Source organism: Rhinopithecus roxellana, chromosome 1, assembly GCF_007565055.1.
Source record: "Rhinopithecus roxellana isolate Shanxi Qingling chromosome 1, ASM756505v1, whole genome shotgun sequence".
In the NCBI taxonomy this organism is placed as follows: domain Eukaryota; kingdom Metazoa; phylum Chordata; class Mammalia; order Primates; family Cercopithecidae; genus Rhinopithecus; species Rhinopithecus roxellana.
Window position 1 is genome coordinate 198096137 of NC_044549.1, and position 25258 is coordinate 198121394.

The 25258-nt window shown below is 45.7% G+C and overlaps 1 pseudogene; it reads right to left on the reverse strand.

The window, feature by feature from the left end:
• Nucleotides 1-8386: 8386 nt before the first annotated feature.
• LOC115899110 lies at nucleotides 8387-9282 on the reverse strand (annotated as a pseudogene).
• Between the last annotated feature and the right edge of the window lie 15976 nt (nucleotides 9283-25258).

A 25258-nucleotide genomic window follows, 5' to 3' on the forward strand; every position in this document is an offset into this window, starting at 1 on the left:
GGTAATTGGGGCCACAGACACAGGCCACCATGCCCAGCTAATTTTTGCATTTTTAGTAGAGATGGGATTTCGCCATATCTGCCAGGCTGGTCTTGAACACTGGACCTCAGGTGATCTGCCCCCCTTGGCCTCCCACAAGTTCTAGGATTACAGGAGTGAGCCACAGCGCCCGGCCTTGTTTATTATTTATTTATTTTATTTTATTTTATTTTATTTTATTTTATTTTAGGATGGAGTTTCGCTCTGTCCCCCAGGCTGGAGTGCAGTGGCGCGATCTTGGCTCACTGCAACCTCTGCCTCCTGGGTTCAAGTGATTCTCCTGCCTCAGCCTCCTGAGTAGCTGGGATTACAGGAGTGTGCCACCACACCCGGCTAATTTTTGTATTTTTGGTATAGATGGGGTTTCACTATCTTGGCCAGCCTTGTCTTGAACTCAGGTGATCCACCTGCCTTGGCCTCCCAAAGTGCTAGGATTACAAGCATGAGCCACTGCGTCTGCTTATTTATGTATTTTTGAGACAAAGTATGGCTCTATCGCCCAGGCAGGAGTGCAGTTAATGGTAGGATCTCGGCTCACTGCAACCTCTGCCTCCTGAGCTTGGGCCATCATCCCACCTCAGCCTCCCAAGTAGCTGGGACTACAGGTGTGCACCACCACACCCGGATTTTTTTTTTTTTTTTTTTTTTTTTTTTTTTTTTTTTTGTAGAGATGGGGTTTTGCCATGTTGCCCCAGCTGGTCTTGAACTCTTGACGTCAGGTGATCCACCTGCCTAGGCCTCCCAAAGTGCTGGGATTACAGGAGTGAGCCACCACACCCAGCCACTGGTTGTTAATCTTTTAAGTATCATCCCTGAGAAGAAGAGACCTAGGTAACAGTTTCAGTTTTGTCTGTGGACTGGAAGGAAGTGTTGAGGAGGCCAATTTCTTTCCCTCCCTGCAACCCCTCCTCACAGGTAGAATGAGACAAGATGGAAAAACAGCTCCTATAGCCCCTCCCGAATCACCGAATTAACCCTTTAGTTGCTGGACCATATGAATGATTCAGGATTGGCCTTGCTGTCAGAAAGATGAGATGGATCCACAAGGTGGGGATAGCTGGTGTGAGAGTGCCATGGGATTAAGGACCTCTTTTATTCTCAACAAGCCTAGGTCATTGTTCTCTGAGTAGGTTGGAGATGAGTGGGTTGCTTGCCAGAAGGAGAGCTGGATGTGTCCTGTGCTTATGATCTCCCACATGGCCTGGCTCTGGTTACCTTAATGTCAAGACCCCAGAAAATAGTTTATCTTGTATGGCCTGGCTGCTAGGATGTTAGTGGAGGTAGGGGGTGCAGAGAAGCAGGGAGATACAGAAACCACAGTTGTTCTGTTGAGGGTGTTAAGAGTATAACAAGTTGGATGCAGACTTATAAAAGGCAAGATGAAAGGACTAGGGGAGTCGTTAGTAGGAAGATGTGTACCACTGAGTATCCAGTTGACACTTTATGTATAATCATCAATCAGTGGACAGTGGCAGAGGACAGTTAAATACAAAGTCAGAATGCCTCAACTGTTCCTTCCAAATCAGGAGACAGACTGGAGACAGTACGCAAAAATCAAGTGGCTGGGTAGTCACAGGGCCCAGGCACCTCCCTGCTGAACACCATGACTGGTGTAAACGAGGGACTCCTGTGAAGTGTGCACATACTATCTACTGCCATCATATGAAGGATGTAGGTCAGTGATGAGGTCTGGGGTAACCCATCTGAGGTTTGTCTGGGGTCTGGAGGAAATGTTACAGTTCATCAGGTCTTCCAGCCTTGGTCATGGCCAACATGCAGGTTCCGTGACTGACAAACATGGGTGTAGTTCCTGACATGAGGAGTAGTGAGTGCTAAAAACTGACATCAAGATCCTCCTAAGAAGGAAGGTTGTAAATTCAGGTGAAATGGTGGTCTGGATGGAGCAGCAGGGCTAATGTGACCTTTATAACCCATGGAGGAATGACATGATGTTTTTCAAATGCAGTTGACCCTTGAACAACATGGATTTGAATGGCCTGGGTCAACTGATACATGAATTTTCTTCTGCCTCTGCTGCTTCTGAGACAGGAAGACTAGCTCCTACTCTTTCTCTTCCTCCTCAGCCTACACAATGTGAAGACAGTGAGGATGAAGGCCTATATGATGATCCACTTCCACTTAATAAATAAATATACTTTCTCTTCCTAATTTTTTTTTTTTTTTTTTTTTTTTTTGCAGGATCTTGCTCTGTCACCCAGGCTAGAGTGCAGTGGCGCAATCATAGCTCACTTCAGCCTCACCTTCCCTGGCTCAAGCAATCCTCCCATTTAAGCCTTTAGAGTAGCTGGAGCCACAGGTTTACACCACCACACACGCTAATTTTTAAAATTTTTGTAGAAATGGGATCTCTTCTTATTGCCCAGGCTGCTCTCGAACTCTTGGGCTCAAGTCATCCTCTCAACTTGGCCTCCCAAAGTGCCGGGATTACAGGTCTGAGAAGATTTTTTTTTTAATTGAGATAGGATCTCACTCTGTTGCTGCAGCATGATCACAGCTCACTGCAGCCTCAAACTTCTGGGTTCAAGGGTTTCTCTTGCCTCAAACTCCCAAGTAGCTAGGACCACAGGTGCATGCCACTATGCCCAGCTAATTTTTTTTTTTTTTTTTTGAGACAGAGTTTTGCTCTTGTTGCCAGGCTGGAGTGCAATGGCGCGATCTCAGCTCACTGCAACCTCTGCCTCCCGGGTTCAAGCGATTCTCCTGCCTCAGCCTCCCCAGTAGCTGGGATTACAGGCTTGTGCCACCACGTCCAGCTAATTTTGTATTTTTTAGTAGAGACGGGGTTTCTCCATGTTGGTCAGGTTGGTCGCAAACTCCCGACGTCAGGTGATTTGCCCGCCTCGGCCTCCCAAAGTGCTGGGATTACAGGTGTAAGCCACCGCACCTGGCTTGCCCAGCTAATCAAAAAAAATTTTATTATTATTATTATTATTTTTTTTTTTTTGAGAAGGAGTCTTGCTCTGTTGCCCAGGCTGGAGTACAGTGGCACAATCTCAGCTCACTGCAAGCTCCACCTCCCGGGTTCATGCCATTCTCTTACCTCAGCCTCTTGAGTAGGTGGGACTACAGGTGCCTGCCACCACGCCTGGCTAATTTTTTGTATTTTTAGTAGAGATGGGATTTCACCATGTCAGCCAGATGGTCTTGATATCCTGACCTCGTGATCTGCCCTCCTCGGCCTCCCAAAGTGCTGGGATTACAGGAGTGAGCCACTGCATCCAGCCAAAAATAATTTTTGTAGAGATGGAGTCTCACTATGTTGCCAAGGCTGCTCTTGAATTCCAGTCCTCAAACAATCCTGCCTGGGCCTCCCAAAGTGCTGGGATTACAGGAATGTGCCACTACAACTGCGCAGTTTTCTCATCAACATTTTCTTTTCATAATTTACTGTATTGTAAGAATACTGTCTATAATACATGTTACATACAAAATATGTGTTAATCAACAATTTATGTTATCTCTAAGGCTTCTGGTCAACAGTAGATGATTAGTAGTTAAATTTGGGGGGAGGCAAAAGTTATATGCAGATTTTCTACTTCATGGTGGGTCAGTATTCCTAACCCCTATGTTGTTCAAGGGTCAACTGTATGTCCACAATTTTTTGCTACTTCGCTCTTCAAGAGATGGAGCTGGACTTAGTGACTTGCTTCTAACAAATAGAATAAGGCAGAAGTGATGACGGGTCACTTCCAAGACTAGGTTATAAAAATGTCTATGGCTTCCTTTGTCCTCTGTTTCTGAGATCACTCACATTAAAGGGTGCTAGCTGCCATGCCTTGAGAACACTTAAGCAGCATCATGGAAGGCCCATGTGGCAAGAGACTGAGGACTCCTGCCAAGAGCTAGCGAGGAACTTAGGCCCCACTTCAACAGTCACATTAGTGAACCATCATGGAAGTGGCTCCTCCAGTGCCAAGCAAGCCTTTAGATGATGACAGCCTCGGTCAACATCACAGTTAAAATCTCAGGACAGACTTTGAGCAAGAACAAATCAGCTAAGCTACTCCTGAATGCCTGACCTACAGAAACGGTGATACAGGAAATGTTTGTTGTTTAAGCCATAAGTTTGGGGATAATTTGTTTGTAGCAACATATAGATAATGAATATACAAAGTTTTTAAAAATCTCTCAAATTTCCCACATCATCCTTAGTCTGCAGTTCCTCACTCCCTCTCTGAAATGGTACTTGGAAATTTTGAAATAATCCTATGCATTAATTAGGGCTCTCTTCATCATACGTAAGAGCCACAGATCAAACTAGTTGGAGCAAAAGGGGAAGTATCTTACATAAACACTTGAACAGCAGGGGTGCAGCTGGATCTTAGAAATCCCTGAAACCAGAGACTAGAAAGTCAGTTAGAACACATCTAATAGCTTTGCCTTTAGTTCTAATTCAAAAAAGGCTTTGGTTGGTCAGTTGAAGTTGCGTGTCCATTTCTAAACCAATCAACAGTTGTGGGCAGGACTTCTGTTTCAAGTAATTTTGCATATTAGATGACCTGAAAACTCTCCTGCACAGAGATGTAGAGATTTAAAATATGAAAGTTTCAGTAGAATCCATAGGTTCACACACACAAAAAGAAAATATGAAAGAGTCTTAGAGACATAGAGGAAGAAATTATAAGGTTTTGCCTACGGCTATTGTGAGTTCCAGAAAAGAAAAAAATTAACCACATGTATTCAAAGATAGAATAGCTGTTAATTTTCCAAAATTATTGAAAAACCAAAATCCTTAGATTTAGAAAGCCCAATAAATCCTAAACAGGATAAATAAATATAAATCTGCACCTAGACACACACTAGTGAAATTGCAAGATACAAATTTTTTTTCTCATGCATCCTGTCTAGGCCTGGTAAGTCTCTTTTGGTTACACTTTCTTTTGTCAACATTCCTCTTAGATTGACAGGGACCAGAAATGGGCATCTATCCCCAGTTATAGTTTGATTATTAGGCTACTTGCTTCATTGTTCCGTTCCTCCCCCAACAGATATAGCAGTCCATACCCCTGAAGTGGGGGTCACAGCAAAGTATCATTTCAACACTGGCAGCCATTAACAAATACACACACCACTGATATTCCCAGCATAAGCATGCTGCTGGTTCTGCTGAAGGTACTGCTTGTAACATAAACGTAATATAAAAACACAAATGCTTTTGTTTTGTTTTGTTTTGTGTTGTGTTGTTTTGAGACAGAGGCTTGCTCTGTCGCCAGGCTGGAGTGCAGTGGTGTGATCTTGGCTCACTGCAAACTCCACCTCACATGTTCAAGCGATTCTCCTGCCTCAGCCTCCCGAGTAGCTGAGACTACAGGTGCATGCCACCACACCCAGCTAATTTTTGTATTTTTAGTAGAGACAGGGTTTCACCATGTTGGCCAGGATGGTCTTGATCTCTTGACTTCATGATGTGCCCGCCTCAGCCTCCCAAAGTGCTGGGATTACAGGTGTGAGCCACTGCGCCAGGCAAGCAAATTTTTTTTTTTTTTTTTTTTTTTTTTTTTGAGAAAGAGTTTCGCTCTTATTGCCTAGGCTGGAGTACAATGGCGCTATCTTGACTCACTGCAGCCGCCTCCCAGGTTCAAGCAATTCTCCTACCTCAGCCTCCCGAGTAGCTGGGATTACAGGCGCCCACCACCATGTCCAGCTAACTTTTGTATATTTAGTAGAGACGGGGTTTCACCATGCTGGTCAGACTGGTGTCGAACTCCTGACCTCATGATCCACCTGCCTCAGCCTCCCAAAGTTCTGGGATTATAGGCGTGAGCCACCACGCCTGGCCTTGTTTTTCTTTTAAAGAACAAGGAGACCAGGCAAGTGGCTCACACCTCTAATCCCAGCACTCTGGGTGGCTGACAATACAAGAGGATTGCTTGAGCCCAGGAGTTTGAGGCCAGCCTGGGCAACAGAGGAAGACCCTCCCTACAAAAAAAAAAATTTTCAAAGAATTAGCTGGATGTGCTGTAGCTCCAGCTACTCAGGAGGATCACCTGAGCCTAGGAGTTGCAGACTGCAATAAGTTATGATTCCACCACTACTCTCCAGCCTGTATGACAGAGCGAGACCCTGTCTCTAAATATAAACAAACAAATAAATGTCAGGTTTCTGAGCTGGAGCTAAGCCATTGTAACCCCTGTGACCTGCACATATACATCCAGACAGCCTGTGGGAGCCAAGAGGTCTGGAGCAGCTGAGAAACCACAAAAGAAGTGAAACAGCCAGTTTCTGCCTTAACTGATTAACCAACCTTACGACATTCCGCCATAATGACTTGTTCCTACCACCCTAACTGATCGATCGACCCTATGACATTCTTCTGCAGGACCATGGATCTCATGATCTCCCCACCATGCCTCTTGTGACCCCTCCCCTGCTGACAACAGATGACCACCTTCAACTGTAACTTTCCACTGCCTACCAAAGTCCTGTAAAGCTGCCCCTCTCCTATCTCCCTTTGCTGACTCTCTTTTTGGACTCAGTTCACTTGCACCCAAGTGAATAAACAGCCTTGTTGCCCACACTAAGCCTGTTCAGATGGTCTTCTAGACGGACACACGTGACAGTAAATAAATCACGATGAGTCTTAGGTGATGCAGACCTTCTTGATATCCAGAAGTTTGATCAGGCCGAGAGATGCAAACAGCTTTGATTCTTGGGCATTCCACCTCCTGCATACCTACTTTACTCAGAAGAGCCACCGGTTATGTTCAAAGGGAAGTCTTTGAACATAAGACTTGGTAATGAAGTAAGGGAAGGTCTCTCACTCACTCGCTTTGGCCAAACTAAATAAACCCTTCTCTGCTCCTAAGTGCTGATGTGTCAGTGTTTGGCTTACTGCACATCAGGTACATGAATCTAAACATCAGGCTTCAATAACACATGTAGGTTATTACAGGAATCCACAAAAGGGACCTTCAAGTTGCGTCCTGTGTATGTTTCTTTGGCCTTTATGACATGCTTCGGAAACACATTAGTCTTATCTGGACAGCGTGTTAAAACCCTGATCACTGGACCCCATTTTTACATTTATGATTGAGTAGGTCTATGGAGGGACCTGAGAATTTGCATTTATCACTGGTTCCCAGGTGACACAGCTGTTTGGGGCACCATGCTTGGAGAACCACTCCAGAGACCTCTAAATTGGTAGTTCAACCTTAGCTGCATTTAGAAACACTGGGAAAATATGCTCACATTTAATTGTGACATTTTGAAATTGTACAAGTATTTTGACATCTGCCCCCCATATTTAGTCTCTTTAAATGATGGGAAAACACCAACCAATCACAGGTTTAATTAGTTTAAAAAGTTTAGCCCTTCAGTTCCTCTTTGTAGCATCTAATATTCCTTTGAAATATGAAACAGACCCAGCAGTGGCCAATAGTAAATTTCTACCCCACACCCCATAACAGAGTTGAAAAGTTCAGGCTCTCTGAGCATTGTGTTGCAGTGGCACTTCTCCAGAATTGGTACCTCCGCCGAGTTGGGGGAGTTTAAATGTACCAGTGAAAATAGATTTTTCTCCTTCAAAGGAAAGAAAGAAAAATCACTCCTTAAAACCCAGACGGTCTGAAGATCTGGCTGTGAGGTCTTTCTTCCTGTCCCATCTCTTCAGACTTTTTTTTTTTTTTTTTTTTTTTTGGGCAGTGGAGCAAGAGAGACCAAAACCTAACTTGAGTTACAAGAAACAAGACAGTGATGGCTGTAAAGAGAGTGACCAGGAGCAACTGGGACACTTTACCTCCCACATCCAATGTTTGTGCTTCACATTAAAACAACAAAGATAACAAATCCACAAAATGCAACAGCTGGAATTACAAATTTCATTCACCCAAGGGTGGTAGAAGGCAGGAAGGAAAGGTGGGAAGGTAAATGGCACAGGGAGAAAGACAAAATATTCAAATCCGTCCAGTCATAGGGACTGGCAAATGCTAGAAAAATAGCTGGAGAAAAAAGAAAAAAAAAAAAAAACAACACTAAAAAAACTGTGGTCCTTTCAACTCTCAGTGGTGTTAAAAATCCACACACTGGTGTCAGGAAGATTCTGCCTTATGTGCACCAGAGATAAAAGATTCCAATTCCTCAGAGAGGGGATATGCAGAGGGCCCTTGGCAGAATGAATCGTGCCTTCCCTGGCAGGGGGAGGTGAACTGGGAAAAAAGCTGCCACAGCCTCCTTCAAATCCCACCCATCCCCTCAATGGCAGGTGACTCAGGCCTGCAGTAGCCTTCAGTTTAGGTGGAGATATATGTGGTGAAGGGAACTTCTCTGCAGAGGTTGAGCTGCTCAAGGCAGACTGCAGGTGAGACTGTCTTGTATAAGAGTCTGTTGCTTAAGAAGACCACCAAGGAGGAGAGGTGCAACTCGAAGAGGTATGTTTTGCTGGGGATCTTTGCCTTATTGCACTGATAATGAACAAAGGAAAGAGGATAGAGAAAAGACAGCCATGGATAATATATGATGACTGCATTGCTGTGAGAAAAGCCAAGGGCAAACCAAACCCAAAGTAGTAAAGCGAGTTCCTCTCTAAGTTAGACAACCGCTGGTACATTTCAATTCCTTTATTGAACCAACCATATTTGAAGCAGTAGAGTGAGTCAAGAAGAGAAAAATGCCAGAGAGTAACCAGCTGACCAACAAGATGGGTGGGAAAGAGACTCACAGACATTCCCTGAACGGGTGAAAGAGCCTGCAGCAAAAGAGTGGAGAGCATGTCAGCAGTTATTTTGTGGATACTAGGGAATGGGTGAGGCTTCCTCCCTGATGCTTCAAATGCCAGGTCAGCTGTATCTTGGAACCAAATGGCATTCACAACTTTGCTAGGCAGGAACAAGGGGAGCACCCAAAAAGCCCTGGAAATTTATATGAGGAAAAATTCCAGCCATGACCAAGCATCTCCACACAGTGATGGATCATAAGTAATTCACTCTGTTACTCACTGAAGCCCACGAATAAACACTCGATAAAGCAAGAATAGACTGAACCAGAGCACTCCACCATCCCAAATGCAACACTGGAAAATTCTACCAACACTTGCTGCTCATTCTCTTGTTCCCACTCTATATTCTGGGATATTCTCTGTGCCAGGACACTGCTTGCCCTTCGTCCATGCTGCTCTTCTCTTTTGCTGGATTGGAGCATCTAGCTGGAGATGGTACAAATACCCCAGATGGAGTCTTTGACTCCCCTGGGAAGGTCCTGGAGAAAGGTTTTGACACTGTCAGCCATGTCTTCACTACCCAAACTATCAACTGTGCAGAGGAGATAGAAGTGCCCCCAAATCTCTCTTCATGAAGGACCCCGCAGCTCTGCCACCACAGCTCCAGCCTGGCCCCTTACCCACCACCACAGGCCCAGTTGACTCCTCTGTGCCAAGCAGCCTGCTCCACCGGGGTGCTCCCAGGGTTGGGGTGCTCTGCCCACACTGGCCATGCCTGGACTGCAGAGACGGGGAGATTTTTTTAAATGCAACTCTCTACCCCATTTCAAACCGATTAAATCAGAATCTTGTAGGTGGTGCTCAGGCACTGGGTTTTTGCAAAGCTCCCCAAGTGGTCCTTCCATGCATTGAAGTTGAGAAGCACTGCTCTAAATTTGTTTTGACCCCGTGGAAAGGTTTCCAACTGATTTCTTATGAAAAAGGTAGTAGAAGCCTCTTCTTTAGTTTGTACCAATAAGGTTATAAGATTGGCCTCTGCCTGACTGGAGGGTGGGGCTGTACAAAAAACTGCTCCACCCCCAGTTATCTTTGGCCCTGAGGCTGGCCAGTGGTTCCACTGGTTTCAGCTTCCTTCTCCTCTGCCTTGGGATTTTAGAGCCCACAGCTTCCAGCACGACCTGCTAGTTGCTGTCAAGGAGATGACGTTAACCCCGTTATATGCCCTTTGCTTCTCAATCTCTCCTCCTTGGGACTATCAGGGATCCTAGAGATGGAGTAGAAATTGTAAATAAAAGTTTCCATCCAGACCAGTGCCTCTCAGACTTGAAGGTACATACAAACCACCTGGCAAGCCTGTTAAAAAGAAGACTCTGATACTGTGGGACTAGGGTAGGGCCTGAGAGCCTGCATTTCATCTTATTATTAGTATTATTATCTTTTTAAAATTTTATTTTTCATCCTCAATGTGTCACAACAAGCCTGTATTTCTAACAAGCTCCCAGGTAGTGGAGAGCTGTTAGTCTGAGGGCCACGCTTGGAGAAACGAGGACCAAATCTCTTCTTTCCCCCATCGACATTAAAGATTGTTAAGAACAAGACAGGGCACAGTGACTCACACCTATAATCCCAGCACTTTGGAAGGCCAACGTGGGTGGATCACTTGAGCTCAGGAGTTCAAGACCAGCCTGGGCAACGTGGCAAAACCTCATCTCTACATAAAATACAAAAATTAGCCAGGCATAGGGCACATGCCTGTAGTCCCAACTACTGGAGGGGCTAAGCTGGGAGGATCACTTGGGCCCAGTAGGTCAAGGCTGCAGTGAGCTGCGATTGCACCACTGCACTCCAGCCTGGGCAACAGAGTGAGACCCTATCTCAAAAAAAAAAAAAAAGGATTGTTAGTGGGAACCAGGGGATGTGAAAGGACTGGATCCTATAAATGTAGCCCAAGGTAGAGAAAGAGTGGTGCTGCTTTCTTCTCAGCTGGTTAAGCATGGGTGACAGAGGCATATTTGGCGGTTCCAGCAGGAACTTCTGGTGAGATTTGATCTCCTGCGGATAGGTTTGCCTTGAGAACAAAGTGAGGGACATTGGGGATAGGAGGCCAGAAAAGAGGGTGTGAACCAGAGCAAGGAGAGGCTTTGGTGTCATGCTTCAGAGTTCTGAAGTTTCTTGTTTGTGACAGACAAATGCCAATGAGCTTAAAGCTTGGAGTGGGCAAGCTTTTTTTTTTTTTTCTGAGGCGGAGTTTCACTCTTGTCACCCAGGCTGGAGTGCAGTGGTGCAATCTCGGCTCACTGCAACCTCCACCTCCTGACCTGAGTTCAAGCGATTCCCCTGTCTCAACCTCCCAAGTAGCTGGGATTACAGGCACCTGCCACCACGCCCGCCTAAGTTTTGTGTTTTTAGTAGAGATGGGGTTTCACCATGTTGACCAGGCTGGTCTCGAACTTCTAACCTCAGGCGATCTGCCCATCTCGGCCTCCCAAAGTGCTGGAATTACAGCTGTAAGCCACTGTGCCTGGCCCAAGCTATTTTTAAAAAGTTATTATTGTGCTGGGCTCCGTGGTGCCACTGTAGTCAGCTAGCACTCAGAGGCTACTCAGAGGCTGAGGCAGGAGGATCTCTTGAACTCAGGAGTCCGAAACCAGCCTGGGCAACATAGTAGGACCCTGTCTTCACAAAAAAAAATTAAAGAAAAAGAAAAGCTCATATTATTGTATCCACAGTCAACTCTGAAAGCCTTTTTATTGCTAGCATTTAAGCAACTGCTTAATGGGAAAGTGAGAAAGAGCTATACCATCTTATATGTGATCAAAATGCTTTGTTCCTTCCAGCCAACATGACTCTTGAACCAGTTTTTATAGTGAGGAGACCAAATAACCTTTTGATAAAAAAGAAAGGAAAACCCCCAAAGCATTGGCAAGTCATTTCCAAGTAGGCATTTCTGGTCACATTTCAAGCAGGCTCACCTAGAACTACCTCTAGGCAGCAGAGCAATTCTGGTGTCTGCAGATACCTCAAGACCTTGACCTTTGTTCATTGCTCATCTATCCTGAGGCATCGGGAAATCCATACCACAGAGAACTTTATGTAGGTGAGGAGCATAAGAAAGCTCTCAGTCAAATTTCACTCCTCGGTCAGCATCAGAAACTCCACACTGGGGAGAACCTCCAGTGAGTGCGGGTAAGCCTTCTCCCTCCACTCCACCCCTGCTGCTCACCCAACAATGGAGTCGCTCAGAGGAGAAGGCTATACCTGTTCTGGTTATAGGAAGTCTTTAGAGTGGATTTCAGGCCTTAGGAAAGGTCAGAAATCATGCACTGGAGTGAAATTCTATGTGTGTAGTGAAGGTGGGAAAATGTTCATTCATTCTGAGTTCTGCTCTTGGTGCCCACCAGCAAATCCCCCTGGGGAGAAGCACTCAGTGCAGTGACTGCGGGAAAGCCTTCCTCTGGCTCAGAGGTCTCCTCTCACATCACAGAAGCCACAGTGGGGAGAAGCCTGCAGGGAGAGTGGCAAAGCCATGACCCACTGCTTCCTTAGGGTTTTTCCCAGTGTGGATTCCTTATCAGGTTTCTGCTTCAGCTGAGGTTTTCCCACACACCCCACATTCACATGTTTCTCCCCAGTGTGGTCGCTGATGCAGGCACAGCCTCTGGTGCCCACTTTAGCCTTTCCCATAGTCAATGCCCCTCAAAGGGCTTCTCCAGCCCTGCCCTGAGTTGCACCATGAGGCCCCTTGCCCTATTGAACACTCCCTGATGTAGACTCTTCGATGGGCAGCAAGGGCTGAGCTCCAGGTTGAAACTTTCCCATGCTCATTACATACATAGGATTTTTCTTCAGTATGCACTTGCTGATGTTGCCTAAGATCTGAAATCCGGCTGAAAGATTTTCCACAGCTGGTCAAATCTTTCTGGGGAGTCTAACCCCAGAATGTCTCCTTTGGTGGGCCATAAGGGATAGAGCTCAGAGTGAAGGCCTTCCCACACTCACATTGACAGAACCTTACCCCACTGTGAATTCTCTCAATGATGATGAAAAGCTGGATGCAGAGGGAACTCTACCACATTCATCATATTTGTGGCTTTCCATTCTGTGGAAACCTTGTGATGTTTAATTAAGTTGGAGCTGGAACTGAATCCTTGTTCAAATCTCTTATATTTCTGGGCTCCCTAACTTGTGGAGGATTTTTGTTTTTCATCCTTAGTTGTTTTCATATGAGATCTCTTGCTACTTATGTTCTTTCCTAAAGGATTTTCCCGTATCTTTTCTAAGTTGTTTTTCATTTCACAGGCTGCTCCAGATTCAAACATCTGTTTTTCCCCTGATATTAATGTCAGTGAGTTTATCATCATATTCTGAACCAGAATCAACATCTTGCTCTGAGTTCTGTCCTAACCCTCTGCCAATAATAGAAAAGGCAAATACCAGAGACATACAGTAAAGTTACTGGAACACTAGTGGGACCCTTTGAGAGAGTAAGTCAGAGACCATTCCGAGACTCGGTGCAGAGAAGATGGAATGAATGGAATATGTCTTGAGAGCACACCAAGGAGATGGGGTCAGCAAACCAGCTGCAAGGAATCAAACTCTTGGGTAGCAAACAAGGGAAGGCTAGCAGGTGATGAGGGAAAGCCAAGATAGGAACTCTCACAGTAGAGAACTGTACGGGGAGGAAAATTCTGTTTTATCTTTCTGATGAGAAAGCTTACTTTGACAACTGCCCTTCCCACCCCCTTTCTAAAGTTCCCCAGCAAAAGAGGGGCCGTTGCTAATTGGATGAGTCAGAGTCTGCGTCACCTGGCCAACCTTATTTAGTAGACATGATAAGTGTTGGTTTTAAAGCTGGGACCCTTGTTGCCCTCTCTTTGTGTGACTTTGTTCTTCTACTATGGGACAGGGCAGAGGGTAAAAGCCTGAGATTTGGTTGCAGCCTCCAGAGGGCAGTAGAAGTCTTACTTGAGTCTGATTGAAAAAGCTGGACAGCCTACACTGACCTTCATGGTTTCTTGGTATGATTATTAATGGCAGACCCTTTCATTCACTCATTTTTATTCTACAAAGTTTCCCAGTTTGGACAATAAAATATGGTCATCCGAGAGCCATGTCATCAAACTGATCAGCAGAGGGCCTGAATTAGGGAAACAGGTGACAGCTCAGTTAACGATGAGACACAGTTGGTAAGTTCCATTTCCTAATAGGCTACTGTTCTTTGCATGGATCTCCTTTGGGAATTCAGCATGGAAGAAGTGGAACTGGCAGAGCAGGAGTCAGTCTTCCTGGATCCTTGGTCAGAATATTTCATTTCTAATACAGGACAAGAGGGGTGATTCTCTGTTGGACTGGGAGGCCCAATAATTAAATTGGGGCAAGGGATGGAAATAAGAACATTCAAGGCCAGGCGTAGTGGCTCGTGCCTGTAATCCCAACACTTTGGGAGGTCAAGGCAGGTGGATCACCTGAACACAGAAAGAGTGTGTTCGAGACAAGCCTGGCTAACGTGGTGAAACCCCGCCTCTACTAAAAATACAAAAATTAGCTATTCGGGAGGCTGAGGCAGGAGAATCACTTGAACCTGGGAGGCGGAGGTTGCAGTGAGCCTAGATCACACCACTGTACTCCAGCCTGGGAGGCAGAGTGAGACTCTGTCTCAGAAAAAAAAAAAAAAAAATCAAAAGGAACACAGTCTTTGAAAGAATGAGAAACAATGCTTTCAATGGGGAGTGGGTAGAGGCCATGAAGAGGGAGCTATCTCTCTGTGTCCTAAACCAGAACCCTCTGCATGTGAGGTGGGCCCAGAAAAGATGAAGGAGACTCTAGAAAGACCCAGTGTGCCTACGGGTATAAGCCTACTAAGTCTCCCTGTTTCTGATTTTTCCACTCAATTTTTACTGCACCAAAGAACAGACAAGGAGGAATATAGCAGAGAAAGCATGGGACATAAAACACACTAATATAGTCTTGCAAAGTCCAAGTCTATCCTTAATCACAATGTATGCAAACATGTTATGTTTCCTTATTAAAAGGAAGGAGGGAGACAGAGAAGAAGGGGGGAGACTTTTTACTAGAGACTTACCTATAATAAAACCAAACAATAGAAAAGGTTGAAAAGAAAGGAAGGGAAAAGGGTATACCAAGCAAGTTCTAACAACAAGAGAAAAAGCTGTGTAGAATTATTAATATGTGACAAAACAGGCTCTAAGGCTAAGCCTTTAATGGGCATAGAATGGAATATTTCATATTGATAAAAAATGAACAATCAATCCCTAAGTTGTTGAACAATATCCATGTCAGGAAACCTAGAAGTTACTCTTTTTTTTTTTCCTTCTTTCTTTTTTTTTTTTTTTTGAGTTGGAGTTTCACTCTTGTTGCCCAGGCTGGACTGCAATGGCATAATCTCGGCTCACTGCAACCTCCTCTGCCTCCAGAGTTCAAGCGATTCTCCTGCCTCAGCCTCCCAAGTAACTGGGATTACAGGCATGCACCACCATGCCTGGCAAATTTTGTATTTTTAGTAGAGATGAGGTTTCACCATGTTGGCCAGGCTGGTCTCAAACTCCTGACCTCAAGTGATCCACCTGCCTCAGCCTCCCAAAGTGCTGGGATTATAGGCCTGAACCACTGTACCCAGTCTAGAAGTTGCTCTTAATTCTCCACCCTCTCACATCTAAAACATCAGCAAGTCCAGTTTATTTTTCTTCCAAAATACATTGTAAATCCACTCATTTCTTTCCATCTCCACAGCACCTCACCCCTGGTCCTGGCCACCATCTTTTCTCAAATGTACTCCTGCAATGCTGCCCTAATTGGCCTCCTGACATTGAAATTAATCTCCCCCCACAAACTTCAAATTGGTTAACCTGGCCAACATGGTCTTCAGCAGGCAGGCCTCTGCCCAACTCTGACTGCACCTCTGACACTGTGACTGTCATCCAGGACAGTGGCCTCCCTCCTATCACCTGATCAGCCCAATCAGTTACGTCTTGAGCCTTTGCAGCAACTTTTCCCTCTGCAGATAATGCTCCTCTCTCACACCTTCAGGGGTATAGCAGTCCTTTAAAATTCAATTTTTAGTTTAAACGGCACCCTCTAAGAGAGGAGGGTGAAAATTTTCAATACTTGTTAATATAGGAGCATAAGAATCACTGTAATTGTCTTCCAACCTATTTGTTACCTTTATAAATAAACATCTGATGACATAGACTACTAACATTAATCTGTGAAATGTTGAATTATGATGAAAACAGAGAACTGAGAGGCTGGGCACGGTGGCTCATGCCTGTAATCCCAGCATTTTAGGAGACTGAGGCGGGAAGATTACTTGAGGCCAGAAGTTTGAGACCAGCCTGGGCAACATAGTGAGACCCCTGTCTCTACAAAAAAAATACAAAAATCAGCTGGACATAATGCACACGCCTATAGTCCTAGCTACTCAGAAAGCTGAGAAGGGAAGACCGCTTGAGCACAGGAGGTCAAGGATGCAGTGAGTGATGATCGCACCACTGTACTCCAGCCTGGGTAACAGAGTGAGATCCTGTCTCAGAGACAGTGAGAGCAAATGGGGGTAGGGGGGAACACTAAGGATTCTCCTTCAAATAGTACAATTTATTTCTTTTTTGTTTTTTTGAGACGGAGTCTCGCTCTGTCGCCTACGCTGTAGTGCAGTAGTGCGATCTCGGCTCACTGCAACCTCCGCTTCCCGCGTTCAAGCAATTCTCCTGCCTCAGCCTCCCAAGTAGCTGGGATTACAGGTGTGAGCCACCACACCCAGCTAAATTTTTAGATGGCGCTTCTATCCTGGTGTATCCTGTTCGTGACTCTTTTTCAGAACCCTGGACAGTGCCTGGTGTACAGTAAATGTTCAACAACTATTGAATGATTTGTCATAAACTTACATGCACCCTGAACCTATCAGCACAGCTTTAAAATATATAAGGCAAATTGGTCTACAAAAAGATATAGACGAGTGTGAGACCAACCCACACCCCTTAGAAACACACTAGGAAAACCCAAAACAACAAAGAACTGTTTAAATGCAAAAGTAGAATGAGTGCTTTTACCATCTGCATTTCTGAATTATTTTTTCACAATTAATATGTATTACTTTGATAAATGAGATTAAATTTTGCTTTATGTTCCCTTCTCAAATTGTAAAGTCTTTTAGTATGGTTCTACAGAGCTGATCAAACCTGTTCAGGGGTGTTAAGTGCACACCAAGATGAAAGGTGACAGAAAGGTGCATAACATTAGGATTATATTTAGGGTTATTCTTTTTTTTTTTTTTTTTTTTTTTTTGAAGGAGTCTTGCTCTGTCACCCAGGCTGGAGTGCACTGGCATGATCTTGGCTCACTGTAACCTCCACCTCCCAGGTTCAAGTGATTCTCCTGCCTCGGCCTCCCAAGTAGCTGGGATTATAAGCTTGCACCACCATGCCCAGCTAATTTTTGTACTTTCAGTAGAGACGGGGTTTCACCATGTTGGCCAGGCTGATCTCGAAAGCCTGACTTCAGGTGATCCACCAACCTTGGCCTCCCAAAGTGCTGGGATTGCCTGTGTGAGCCACCACGCCCTGCCTGTTTAGGGTTATTCTAAAAATCATAACTTCTTGGACTAAAAAAGTTCTATACATGGCTAGTAACCCCTTCTGCAGCTGAAACTCACTGCAAACCCCCTTCTGTCACCCAGAGTGACCAGAATTGTGTTCTGTGAGGGGCAGGGTTCACTGGACAGCATGAGATGACATGCCAGGCTGAATTCTGTCCCTGCAGTGGAGGCTACTCTACAATAAAGTGACAGGAAGATCTGACTTCAATGCCTTGCAGAGCTCCATTTCTCCCACCATCTGGTTTTGTAAGGAAAAAAAAGTGTCTGTGTGCTTCTGCGTATTTTTTTTTTAGCACTCCTTAATTTAAATGTCTATAAAAAAAAGTCCAAAGCTTAACTGGTTATCTTTGAAATACAATTTCTTTTTATTTTCTTCTTTTACTTATTTATCTTTTCTTATATTTCTACAATAATAAATCCAAATTAGGTGGCAAAGAAATGATATAAAAGAAGCATGGTATCTGCCAAGTCAAATTCTCTGTATGAGCTAATGCCCACCCAAGGGGCAAGTTGAGGAAAGGAGGGTGCTGTTGACTTCTGGTCCATTTCTAATCTGTCCTGGGCATTGGTAAGGCCGGGGACTGGACAGTGGGCTATTGGAGTGGACTCCAGTCTCAGGCCAATGTACTCAGTACTTCCATCAGGAGAGTAGGTGGCAACTGGCCCCTCCATCCACAGTAACTTTTGGGCAGCTACTCTGACCAATGTGGGAAAGACAGTTTCTGGGGTGCCAGTTGAGTTGGTCTCCCCTGTGTGAGACACCCATGGGGAGCCATGGGCGGCCTCTGCGGAGAAAAGTCTCCTTATTGCCTTCATGTCTTTATGCCCTGGGAGCATAACCGTTCAGCGGCATTCCACAGGTTGCTCAAGGAGACAACACTCCCTTGAAGCAGTGGAGTATAATCAAACATCTTGGCTCCTCCTGAAACCTGCTCCCACCTGTTTCAGTCCCGATAAGTTAAAGATCTTAAGTAACTTAGACACATGCCTTTGCTCAAGGAAATTCACAGAAACCACCACTACTGTACATCTTATTGAATGACTCACGAGTTCTCCTTCACTGATTAATCCTTTTCCTCATCCCTTCCTACCCTTCCTATCTGCCCTAACAAAGAGCTTGTAAACCAATAAATTAAGTGGAGCCTGAGAGCTCTGGGCTGTGAGCAAGCCTCAGACACTACCACTCCCGTCCCCTGGACCCGCCTTTTAAACACTTATTCTGTCTCTTTCTAACTCCTTTTTCTCCGCTGGACTCGGGGTACCCGCGAGGTGGTGTGCGGCTGGTTTCCCCAACAATCACTGTAACAGATAAGGCAACATAAATATGCTTTCTCATAACTTGTCATCTGCACTAGATTTATCAGCAGCACCAGTGATTCTGCAGTGCCCTCCAGGCACTGGAGCAGGCCAATGTTAGGCATTTCTACAAACCCAAAACCTCATTTCCTTTGTTCCCTCTCTTGACTCCACCTAGGGGTGCTTCTGTTTGAGGACTCATAGGGGAGCCAAATAAAGAACATATTGGGCCCATATTTTTAAATTATTTTCTTTATGATGTTATTGCAAAACACAGACAATCTTCCTGGGGATAATCCAAAATGTTCATTGCTTTTCTTTCTAGTGTGGGCAAACTAAATTTCTGTGATTGAGACCAGGACAACTTGGTCTCAATAGATGTTCCCTTCCAATAGGGCTGGTAGATGTGAATTAATGTCAAAATGACTGAACTGCCCTCCCTCCAGCTGCCACTAGCCAGACCAAGCAGCTACAAATGTGCTCCCAGGAGGAGTGGGACTTCCTCCCATCCTTTTCACTTGGGTTCTTCCTTGTCGACTCTTCTACTTTACTCCCAGTTGGACAGAATCACTCACCCCCAAGCCCCACAACAATAGAACCCTCCCAGGCCAACCCCTTTAGGCCTGGCACCAGCCCAACCAGCATTCATGCACATCACCCTGCCGGCCCACTAAAAACATTGCCCCCTCTCTCTGGGAAGCTGGGAGATCTTCAGGGCTCTTTGGTCTTCTAACTTCAAGATCTTAAAAGTATGGTTACTGTATCCATTGCAATAGCTGAGGGAAATTGGCATGGGGTTCATCTGCCTGCAGACATAAGGGAAACTGAAAAGAACCAACATTTGCTGAGAATCTTACTGTGCACCTTGCATTGTGTTTGGTTCCTTGGCGTTGCTATCCCATTTATTCCTCATGGCCACCTAAGGATAGCTATGCCCATTTTACAGATAGAAGAAACTGAGGCTCAGAGAGATGACTCCCTATGCCCAAGATCACACACTTCCTAATATTAGGAAACATTACATTAGGAGTTACAGCATCAAGAAATGATCCTGTAAAGATGCATTATAGTTTCTCCTCTAGAGGAAAGTTTTCTGGGGATTCTTTAGTCCCGTTATTGCTGGGTCCCTGACATCTTCCAAGTCCAGCTTGTGCCTAGTCATTGTAGCTGGACAGCCCTGCTGGTTGTTCTTATTTACTAGAATCATCCCAGAAGTGGTGACATTACTATGTGGTCTAAACATTGCCAGCTCCACACAAAGGTGCCGTGGCTCAGCCAACACATTGGAAGGGCCTGCTTCACTCCTTAGCTGCTGCCATCACCCGGAGGCACTAACTTCTCTCATAACCTTGGGGCTACAGCAGCTTTCCCAGGAAGAGAATACAACACCAAGACTCCTCTTTCACCACCTTCCCAACGCTTCTAGATTCTCTTTTTATTCCACCTACACAGAAACCATGTGGGAGATCAAAAGCCTTCATGGGCCTTCAGACTCATTTCCACATCTTTTCAAAAATCTCATAAGGATGGTTGTATTAGTCAAGGTTCTCCAGAGAAACAGAATAAACAGAAGATTAGATGAAGATATAGATGCACCAAGAGAAATTTATTTTTAGAAGTTGGTTCATGCAGTTATGGAGGCTAAATCTCACGATCTGCCAACTGCAAGCTGGAGACCCAGGTAAGCTGGTGGCACAGTTTGAAGGCCAGAAAACCATGGAGCCAATGGTGTGGATTCCAGTTTGAGTCTGAAGGTTCGAGTACCAGGAGTGCCAAGAGAGGGAGAAGATCAATATCTCAACTCAAGCAGTCAGGCAGAGCCAGAACTCAACCTTTCTGTGCCTTTTTGTTCTTTCTATTGAGGGCCTCAATGGATCGTGCCCACCCACACTGGGGAGGGCCATCTGCTTTATTTAGCCAACCAATTCAAATTCTAATCTCTCACAGACACATCCAGAAGTAATGTTTAACCAGATATCTGGGCACCCTCTGCCTAGTAAAGTTGAACGTAAAATTAACCGCCACAATGATGGTAGATTAGTTTCCAAAATTCAACAAGGTCTTACATCTTCACCACTCCTGACCTATAAGTTAGCCTAAAATAATAAACCCCTTCCTTTTTTTATGATATTGAAAATTACATTGTGATATCCTACCTTGTTTTGACCTGACTGACTCTCTCTTAGCTGAGAGAGCCAGACAGATTCCATTTTGGTTTCTTTACTTGCAGCCCCTTGTCCCCCTCCCTTAAGGACATAACTGGTGCAAGCTGACTCCAACCACATCCAGGAATGCGCTTTCTGATAAAATACTGAGGCAAGCTGTACCAGCAGTTCCTGAGAATGTGCTCGGTTGGTGGTACCCAAAGCCCCTGCGTTTATCTCTTTGTGATAATTTAAGCCACTGCACCTGGAACTGTTTATGTTCCTGTAACCATTTATCTTTTAACTTTTTGCCTATTCTGCTTCTGTTAAAAAAAAAAATTGTTTCAGCTAGACTCTTCCTCCCCTATTTAGACCAAGGTATAAAAAGAAATCTAGCCTCTTCTTCGGGGCACAGAGAATTTCAAGCTCTAGCTCTCAGTCGCTGGCAATAAAGGACTCCCGAATTAGTCTCAGAGTGTGGTGTTCTCTCTATAACTCGCTCGGTTACAACATGTGGAGTCACCAGCAAGATCCACCACTGGGTGAGGGCCGGACTCGTTCCCTGCTCCCCCGGACAGATGGCGGGCTTATAGGGAAGGTGCCACCTGAAGACATTCCAGGGCCCCATAGGCCACCATCTTCCAGAGGGGAACGGATCAACTGCTGGTGTGCCCAACCAATTCAATTCCTGAGTCCTCAGTCTCTGGTCCCGGGAAGGTAAGTCAGATCTGACTCTGTCTCTCTGGGAGGGAAACGGCCCTGATGAGGGTCCTCCCTGAGACTCTGTCCATATGCCAGGACGCTGGAGGACAGATTCCTGGTTTCTGTCAGGATTCTCTGTTGTCTAGTCTCTCTCTATCTGTATATCTTCTCCTTCTCATTCAAGTCTCCAGGAGAACTCTGTTTTGGAATGGGTATAAAAACTGTAATAAACTCTGAGTGAGTGAGTGAGTGAGTGAGTGAATGTGGAGTTCAAGGGCTTGCGCTTGAATTTCCAGTTTGTAGCTCCATAGTGAAAGCTATGGAGTTCGAGAGGGCCCTCACCTGTGGTTCTGTGGCAACCTCATAAGGCTTAGGGCAGCATCGGGGCATAGCTCGATCTGAGCCGGGGTTTATACCGGCTTGCCAATGCCAAGAGGAGCCTAAGTCCCCATGAAGGGAGTGGCTAGGCCGGCATCTGACTGATCCCATCACGGGACCCCCCCTCCCCTTGTCTGTCTATAAAAATTGCCATACTTGTTTATATACCACTGTGTCTATTGTCCTGTTTGGTGTCTAAATTTCGTATGTCAGGTCATCGATACTGCCCAAGACGACTGGGCAAGGACTTCTTCAAGGTCCTTATACAGATTTTCTATCCTAGGAGGTCAAATTCTTCATTAGTCAGTTGGGCTGGCCATCCCAGTCCTGCCTTTTCTGTCAGAAACAAATCAGGTCTTGTTACGGGGAAGGGTGTGGAAGACATTCATCCATTTGGGATTTCTGGCACCATAAAGATTGCTGGCATTTGGATTGCCACACCCCACGCCCCAATGACTGGTCCACCTCCTCCTTAGACCAGTGGTGGATTCAAAATAGCCACGCTGCTGACCTCCTTGCTCACCTTTTCTGTCATCCTGTAACTTTTCCCGTGCCCTTAAATAAGGCACCATGCAGAGAAACCTACACCCATACTGCTCTACTCCATCTGGACTCTTATTTTACCCCCCCGTGGCTACTCTCCAACATTTGGGAAGATTTGAGTGGCCCCTTTCCTCCTCATCCTCATCCCTTACCCTACACATCTCTTTTTACTGTGTTGCAGCAAGTCCAGCGCCTCCAAGACTTGGCTCTGTTCTTCCTCCTTAAACCTTTGAAGGAAAGGGCTGAGTTTGAACTTTTTGCCTTCAAGTCATGGAGACACCAAAAATATTTGGGCTATAAGTCAAGAAGGAGGGGGGCATCACCTAGGTCCCACTGGCCGAGGATCCCCCAGACCCACCTCTTGTCCTCTCCCTAGATCTCGAAGCTTGAGGAGACAGAACTTATGTGGCAAGAAGCATTGGCTATAGTTGTTTTCCTACCACTTCTAGCTATAATGCTTCTGTTCTTCTGATACTGTAGCCCCCCAGGCCATGAATATCTCTGTCCATGCTGGGTTTAATATTTTTGTTCAAACCTTGTTAATTGCCTCAAGAATGGGAAACTCTTCTTCCCAGCCCCGTAAAGATTGGAGCCCTCTCCAATGTATGTTGCAGAATTTCTCTCTAGGCTTCTCAGATGATTACAGGGTCCGCCTTAAAAAAGGCAAACTCCAGACACTCTGTGAAGTAGAATGGCCACAGTTCAGAACCAGGTGGCTCCCAGAAGGGTCACTAAACCTCACAGCTGTTCAGGCTGTGTGGCAGGTCGTTGCTGGAACTCCCGGTCACCCCAATCAGTTTCCCTACATTGATCAATGGCTAGATTAGTCCGGAGCTCTCCTCCATGGCTCCACTCATGCGCCATTCATGATCCTACCTCCAAGGTCCTTTTAAGCCAGAACTGACTTTTGCCCTGACCCTCAGCTCCCTCGGCTCCTCCTGTACTACCTCCTTCTGAAGAAGGGGAAAGTTTCCTTCAGGAAGGAAGGAGGAGGTGGCCCCCCTCCTCCCTCTGAGAGCAGCCCAAATCCCTCCAGGCGGTGAGCGCTCTGCTCCATTTTTAGTTTATGTCTACTTCTCTACTTCTGACCTGTACAACTGCAAGGCTCATAATCCCCCCTTTTCTGAAAAGCCCCAGGTCTTAACCTCACTGATGGAGTCCGTGCTCTGGAGTCATCAGCCCACCTGGGATGACTGTCAGCAACTCCTTTTAACCCTTCTCACCTCTGAAGAGAGGGACCGTATCCAAAGAGAAGCCAGAAAGTATTTCCTTACATCAGCCGGTAGACCAGAGGAGGAAGCCCAAGACCTCCTTGAGGAGGTTTTTCCCTCTACTCGGCCTGATTGGGATCCAGACCCCTGGGGTGGGAAGAGAGCTTTGGATGATTTTCACTGGTATCTCCTTGTGGGTATCAAGGGAGCCGCTCAAAAATCCATGAATCTGTCTAAGAACAGTGAAGTTGTCCAAGGGCCTGCTGAGTTACCAGGAGCGTTTTTAGAACAACTCCAAGAGGCGTATGGTACTTACACCCTTTTTGACCCAGCGACTCCTGAAAATAGCTGTGCTATTAATTTGGCATTTGTGGCTCAGGCAGCCCCTGATATTAGAAAAAAATTACAAAAGTTGGAGGAATTTGCTGGAATGAACATCAGTCAGCTTTTAGAGATAGCCCAGAGAGTTTTTGACAATCGAGAATTTGAGGCAGCTCAGGGAGCTGAAAGGGCCGCAGACAAAGCATCAAAAAGACAGGCAAAAATCTTAGTGGCTGCCGTCCAAGGAGCCAAAAAGGTAGGGCCCCCATCACAGAGCACTGGCCAGGGGACCCCAAGTCCCCGCCAAGAATGCCAGAAAGGTGAGCAGGCTCCCCTACGAAGAAACCAATGCACTTATTGCAAGCAGATTGGACACTGGAAAAAGGAATGCCCATTAAAGCCAGAGGAGAAACCAGAAAATAAATGATCCTCACCCTCCCCGCAGTGGAGGGATCTGATGATTGACAGGCCGGGGCTCCTTCTCACTTGGCTCCCAGGAGCCCATGGTGACTTCCACAGTGTGGGGCCAGCCTGTAGGCTTCCTAATTGACACCAGGCCGGATCACTGGGTACTGCAGACACCCTTGGGCAGTGTCTCTAATAAAAAGGTGGCTGTGCAAGGGGCTACTGGAGCTATTCAAGAATATCCTGCCATCCACTCACGAGAGGTGAGTTTGGGACAGAAAAGAGTAACCCACTCATTCATCGTGGTCCCAGAGTGCCCCTTCCCCCTCCTCAGATGAGACTTGCTTCATAAGCTACAGGCGTCCATCTCCTCGGCCCAACAAACTCACCTCATGTTAGGGGACACAACACCCCCTATTGCTCAGCCCCTGCTAACCACCCTCTGTCAGAGGAATATCTCTTAGTTTCACCCTCACAACCGCCAGAGAATAAAACTAATTCTCTCCTACTGGATTTACAGACTCTCTTTCTTCGAGTCTGGACCCAGTCAAACCCACCAGGACTGGCAAAGCACCATCCGTGAGTACTTGTAGAACTCCTGGCCATCACCCTGCTGGTTCAGGTAAAACAATATCCTATGAGTTAGTGGGCTAGAGAGGGAATCAATCGCCATATTCAGCAACTATTACAAGCTGGTATACTCACACCATGTCGGTCTGCCTGGAATACTCCATTTTTGCCAGTCCAGAAACCCAGAACAAATGATTACCAGCCTGTACAGGACTTGCAGGAAGTTAACAAGTGGACAGTCACCATCCATCCAACTGTCCCTAACCCTTATACAGAGCCTGCTCCCGCCAGAATACATGATGTACACTGTCCTTGACTTAAAGGATGCTTTCTTTGCTATTCTTTTGGCCCCCAAAAGCCAATA